Below are 7,089 nucleotides of genomic sequence, written 5' to 3'. Positions count from 1 at the left end.
TGCTGGGTCATATGGTAGTTTTATAGTTTTCTGAGGTGCCATCATACTGTTTTCCACAGTGGTTGTACCAATTTACATTCCCACCAACAGTGTAAGAGGGTTCCCTTTTCACCACATCGTCTCCAGCATTTGTTATTTGTTGACTTGTTAATGATGACCATTCTGACTGGTGTGAGGTGGTAACTTACTGTAGTTTTGATTTGCATTTCTCTGATAATTAGTGATGTTGAGCATTTTTTCATGTGCCTGTTGGCCATCTGTAGATCTTCTCTGGAGAAATGTCTATTCATTTCAGATCTTTGGCCCATTTTTCAGTGGGTTGTTGGTTATTTTGCTGTTGAGTTGTATAAATTGTTTGTATATTTTAGAGATTAAGCCCTTGTCAGTTGCATCATTTGAAACTATTTTCTTTTTTTTTTGTCTTTTTGCCTTTTCTAGGGCTGCTCCTGAGGCACATGGAGGTTCCCAGGCTAGGGGTCCAATCGGAGCTGTAGCCACCGTCCTACACCATAGCCACAGCAACACGGGATCCGAGCCGCGTCTGCAACCTACACCACAGCTCACAGCAACACTGGATCCTTAACCCACTGAGCAAGGCCAGGGATCAAACCCGCAACCTCATGGTTCCTAGTTGGATTCGTTAAGCACTGAGCCATGACAGGAACTCCTCAAACTATTTTCTCCCATTATGTAAGTTGTCTTTTTTTTTTTTTTAATAGTTTCCTTTGCTGTGCAAAAGCTTGCCAGTTTGATTAGGTCCCATTGGTTTATTTTTGCTTTTATTTCTGTTGCCTTGGGAGACTGACTTAAGAAAACATTTGTATGGTTGATGTCAGAGAATGTTTTGCCTGTTTTCTCTTCCAGGAGTTTGATGGTGTCTTGTCTTATGTTTAAGTCCTTAAGCCATTATGAATTTATTTTTGTGCATGGTGTGGGGGTGTGTTCCAGTTTCACCGATTTACATGCAGCTGTCCAGTTGCTTGCTGTTGTACAGCACCACTGGCTGAAAAGACTGTCTTTCCCCCATTTTATTGCCTTGCCTCCTTTGTCGGAGATTAATTGACCGTAGGTGTCTGGGTTTATTTCTGTTCCATTGGTCTGTATGTCTATTTTGGTGCCAATACCACATTGTCTTGATTACTGTGGCTTTGTAATATTGCCTGAAATCTAGGAGAGTTATGCCTCCTGCTTGGGTTTTTGTTCCTTAGGATTGCTTTGGCAATTCCGGGTCTTTTATGGTTCCATATACATTTTTGGACTGTTGTAGTTCTGTGAAAAATGTCAGGGGTAATTTGATAAGGATTGCATTGAATCTGTAGATTGCTTTGGGTAGTACGGCCATTTTCACAATATTAATTTTTCCAACCCAGAAGCTTGGAATATCTTTCCATTTCTTTGAATCTTCCTTAATTTCCTTGATTAATGTTTTATAGTTCTCAGAATATAAGTCTTTCACCTCCTTGGTCAGGTTTATTCCTAGGTATTTAATTTTTTGTGGTGCAATTTTAAAAGGTATTGTATTTTTATGTTCCTTTTCTAATATTTCATTGTTAGTATACAGAAATGCAACCAATTTCTGAATATTAATCTTATATCCTGCTACTTTGCTGAATCCATTGACCAGTACTTTTTGTGTGGAGTCCTTAGGGTTTTCTATATGTAGCATCATGTCATCTGCATACAGTGACAATTTGCTTCTTCCAATTTGGATACATTTTATTTATTTTATTTGTCTGATTGCTGTGGCTAGGAGTTCCAATACTATGTTGAATAAAAGTGGTAAGAGTGGGCATCCTTGTCTTGGTACAGATTTTAGAGGGAAGGCTTTCAGCTTTTCTCCATTGAGTATTGTATTTGCTGTGGGTTTGTCATAAATGGCTTTTATTATGTTAAGGTATATTCCCTCTATACTCACTTTTGTAAGAGTTTTTATCATGAATGGATATTGGACTTGTCAAATGCTTTTCTGCAACTATTGAGATGATCATGTGGTTTTTGACTTTTCTTTTGTTAATGTGGTGTATGATGTTGATTCATTTGCGTATGTTGAACCATCCTTGTGAACCTGGGGTAATCTCACTTGGTCGTAGTGTATGATCTTTTTAATATGTTGTTGGATTAGTTGGCTAAAATTCTGTTGAGAATTTCTGCATCTATAGTCATTAAAGATATTGGCCTATATTTTCTTTCTTGATAGTATCTTTGTCAGGTTTTGGTATTAGGGTTATGGTGGCTTCATAGAATGTCTTTGGGAGTGATCCTTCTTCAACCTTTTGGAGAAGTTTAAGGAGGATGGGTGTAAGTTCTTCTTTGTATGTTTGGTAGAATTTGCCTGTGAAGCCATCCGGTCCTCCACTTTTGTTTGTAGGGAGTGTTTTTTATTACATATTCAATTTTATTGCTAGTGATCAGTCTTTTCAGTTGATTTCTTTCTTTTTTTTTTTTTGGTCTTTTTGCTATTTCTTTGGGCCGCTCCCGTGGCATATGGAGGTTCCCAGGCTAGGGGTCCAATCGGAGCTGCAGCCATTGGCCTACGCCAGAGCCACAGCAACGCAGGATCCGAGCCGCATCTGCAACCTACACCACAGCTCACGGCAACACCGGATCGTTAACCCACTGAGCAAGGGCAGGGACCGAACCCGTAACCTCATAGTTCCTAGTCGGATTCGTCAACCACTGCGCCACGACGGGAACTCCTGATTTATTTCTTGATTTGGTTTTGGTGGGCTGTATGTCTCTAGAAAGTTGTCCATTTCTTTTTTTAGGATGTCAAATTCATTGGCATATAATTGTTCCTAGTATTCTCTTACAGTTTTTTGTTATTTCTCCAGTATCTGTTGCGATTTCTCCTTCTTCACTTCTTATTTTGAGTTCTTTCTCCCTTCTTCTTGGTGAGTGTGGCCAGAAGTTTGTCAATTTTGTTTACCCTTTCAAAGAACCAGCTCTTGGAGTTCCCTTTGTGGCTCAGCAGTAGATGAACCCAACTAAGATCCATGAGGATGCAGGTTCAATCCCTGGCCATGCTCAGTGGGTTAAGGATCCTGTGTTGCTGTGAGTGTGGTATAGGTCACAGACACAGCTCGGATTCCGTGTTGCTGTAGCTGTGGTGTAGGCCGGCAGCTGTAGCTCCCATTTGACCCTAGCCTGGAAACTTCCCTATGCCGCAGGTATGACCCTAAAAAGCAGAAAAAAAAAAAAAAAAAAGGCCAGCTCTTAGTTTTATTGATTTTTTTTTTCCTATTGTTTTCTGAATCTCTATTTTATTGATTTCTTCTCTGGTCTTTATGACTTCCTTCCTTCTACTGACTTTGGGTTATGTTTGTTCTTCTTTTTCTTTTTTGTCTTTTTAGGGCCACACCTGCAGCACATGGAGGTTCCTAAGCTAGGGGTCCAATCGGAGATACAACTACGGCCTATGCCACAGCCACAACAATGCCAGATCCGAGGCGTGTCTGCAACCTACACCACAGCTCACGGCAAACACCAGATCCTTAACCCACTGAGCAAGGCCAGGGATGGAACCTACATCCTCATGGATGCTAGTTAGATTTATTTTTACTGAGCCATGACGGGAACTCTTCTTTTCCTAATTATTTTAGGTGATAGGTTATGTGGTTGATTTGAGTCAAACCCTCTAAACCACAAAGTATTCAAGTGAACCACCTATTTATTAGGAAGCTTGAATAAGTCCATGCAAAGATACGTATGAAATAGCTTTTGTTGATCAACACCTTATCTATAACCAATATCAACCTATATTGGATATCAACATCTTTTTTCTAAAATTCATCTGAATACTCTTAAGTGTCTGGAGTCAATTATTATCTCATGGTTTTCCCAGTTTGATTACAGTGGGTTTTTTTAGTTTTGTTTTGTTTTGAACTCCTCCAGATTTTTTTCCTCAGCAAAATGGAAGTGCAAGCAGAAAATAAGTGGCTTGTGCTAATGTTATTCTTTTTTCTGCCTGAAGAAACAATAGTAGAAAATTTTAAAAGGATCTCATTTAAGTGAACATAATCATAATCCCTGTTGCAGGCAACAAGCCTATTTTCCCCACTCCCATTTTGAACATTAATAAGACTAGACTAAGGCAAGAACATTAAAAAATTCAAGGTGGTGTTTCAGGAATGTTTAGTTGTGTGACTATCATGCATCATTTATCTCTGTCTGAAGGACTATGAGTCAGAAAGGATGTGAAAAACAACTGGGTAGAAAACAATAGCGTATCTAGACATACATTCTGCAGTATCTGATCTTTATCCTTTTTTTTAGTGGTTATCAAAGGGACTGAAAAGATTTCATATTCTAAAATCTCCTAAAGGAAATATTGTTCTGTACATGAAGTGTGTGAGACCCATATTTTGCTTTCTTCTCATTCATTCGCAATTATTTTTTGTTTTCTTTTTTTCAGAATTGGCCTATTCAGAACAAATTAGCAGAAGAGATGTAGGAACTGATCCTTATAAAAATGTATTGTGCAATGTTAGACCAGATTCCTGCACATGTTAATCTTTAGGAAAAAAACTAAGATGCCAGTACCGGACTATATGAACAGAGCAACTCAGAGAAAAATGGATGTCTGCCAACTACAGAAACATGCTGTCCAGAAAAATCACTGATTGTAAAGGACATCCTCTCTCCTTATATAAGCTACCAGATGTTGTTGAATTGAATTTGAAAAAGAAAAAAATAAAAAAGCTGATGAGTCATCGGGTGCAACCACAGTGGAGCAAAGTTTAGCAGATCTTTTACTTAAAGCACCTAGTGGTATGTGTAATGAACAACGTGACAAAATGAGAAAAATGCAGATTCTATATCTAGCAGAAACCTATGTATTCAAAGTACAACGTAAGCCACAAGGATGGTGAAAATACTGCTATTTGAATGATATGGAAAATAGATGCTGATTAAGTGAACAGTGGTTAAATACATAGCATGTGATTCAAAAACTAGCTTAGGCCTAATCAATCTAAAAAGTGTCTTGGGAGATATTTGTCACTTGATAATAATCCAAAGGATAACTTTATCAAGTGTTGTACTGACATGGAGAAGGTCATGAGCATGTATATTTTAAACACCAGACAAAATGCCTTTTATTCTCACCCATTAAGAAAATGTTAATAACTTCATATAGTTGAAAGGTTTTGAGAGGTCTGGGCTATGATTTCTGTGAATCCCCACTTCCCTCTGTACCCCCAAGAGCACAGCTTGGAAAAATCTTTTTTTTTCCAATGTCAAAGTTCAGTATTTACAGGAGTTCTGGTTGGGCTCAGCAGGTTAAGAAATCGACACAGTGTCTGTGAGCATGTGGGTCTGATCCCTGGCCTCGCTCATGGGGTTAAGGATCTGGTGTTGCCGAGAGCTGTGGTGCAGGTCATAGATGAGGCTCGGATCTGGCATTGATAGGGCTGTGGTGTAGGCCAGAGGCTGCAGCTCTGATTTAACCCCTAACCAGGAGACTTTCATATGCTGCAGGTGCAGCCCTAAAAAGAAAAAAAAAAGACCCAAAAAAGAAAGAAAGAAAAAGAAAAAAAAAAGTTTAGTATTACAGTGTCTGACTAGTGAGAGGACAGAGAAAATGTCTTTCTTATATCAGAATAAATACAAGTGTTACTTTAAGCCATGCCTTCTCTTTCATTCCATGGGAATTGGGAACTCTTGGACTTGATTTTCACGAGTAGAGGTTCACCCTTACCTCCTATACATTTGAATAAAACCCTAATAGCCTAAACATCCCTGCTAGCCTTAGATTTTCCTATAAGCTCCTTTATTCTGTCTTTAGAGACCTAACGTCGCTTTCCTTTTTTTTTTCTTTCTTTCTTTTTCTTCTTCTTTTTTTTTTTTTTTTTTGTAGCTTTCTGCTCTCTCTTTATCCTCTACATTGCTTTTAAAAACTTTTTATTCCCAGAACTAGTGCTGGCACACTAGAAAGAGTCAAATTAGTTCTTAGGTTATCAGGACAAAAGAGTGTTATTAGCCCCACTCCATGAGAGCAACAACATTTATCAAATGTCTACTGAGCACCAATCACTGTGTAGGCACTGAGGACAAAGATGAAATGATACACAGTTCCTGCTTTTTCTATCACTTATGGGGTGTCTCCAGAGTTGAATGTTTATACCTTGTGTTGGAAGCACATGATTCATGAAGGGGGGCAGAAAATACTAAAGCTTCTACTTAAGTTTCCTAAGTCTAAAAATAGGAAACTAAGTCTTACTAGCATTTGACATATGGAAAGCTGCAGGAGCCCTCACTTGGCCTATGTGTCAGATGTCACCAGTCAGGTACAGTATTTAAAATAGCTGGGACCTATAATGTTAAAGGGTTGACAGTACGGTGACATACAACATGATGTCACATGTTTTTGGTTAAATTGCTTTGGGATTGCATTACCTAATTTTATTTTCTCTAACATGTTTTTTAATTTTTAATTTTTTTTATGGCCGCGCCCATGGCATATGGACCTTCCTGGGCCAGGGAGTGAATCTGAGCTGCAGCTGTGACAATGTTGGATCCTATAACCCACTGAGTTGGGTCAGGGGTCAAACCCGAACTTCCTCAACAATCCTGGCCGCTGCAGTCAGGTTCTTAACTCACTGTATCACGGTAGGAACTCTGGGTCTATGATCAATTTTTTTTTTTTGTCTTTTTGGGGCCGCACCCACGGCTCATGGAGGTTCCCAGGCTAGAGGTCTAATCAGAGCTACAGCTGCCGGCCTACACCACAGCCACAGCAATGCCAGATCTGAGCCACGTCTGCGACCTACATCACAGCTCATGGCAACACCGGATCCTTAACCCACTGAGCAAGGCCAGGAATTGAACCCGAAACCTCATGGTTCCTAGTCAGATTCATTAACCACTGTGCCACAACGGGAACTCTTCTTCTCACATCTTTTTAAAGATATCTCAAGTATTTAATATTTATTGATATTATTGTAAACAGCATATTTAAATTTTTAATTTCTGCCAAAAAAAGTGTTCCTTGTTGGCCTAGCAGTTAAGGATTTGGCATTGTCACTGCTGTGGGGCCGGTTTGATCCCTGGCCTGGGAACTTCCACACACCATGGGCACGGCCAAAAATAAAT

Source organism: Phacochoerus africanus, chromosome 12 (genome assembly GCF_016906955.1).
Source record: "Phacochoerus africanus isolate WHEZ1 chromosome 12, ROS_Pafr_v1, whole genome shotgun sequence".
Taxonomy (NCBI): Eukaryota; Metazoa; Chordata; class Mammalia; order Artiodactyla; family Suidae; genus Phacochoerus; species Phacochoerus africanus.
This window is presented reverse-complemented; position numbering follows the sequence as displayed.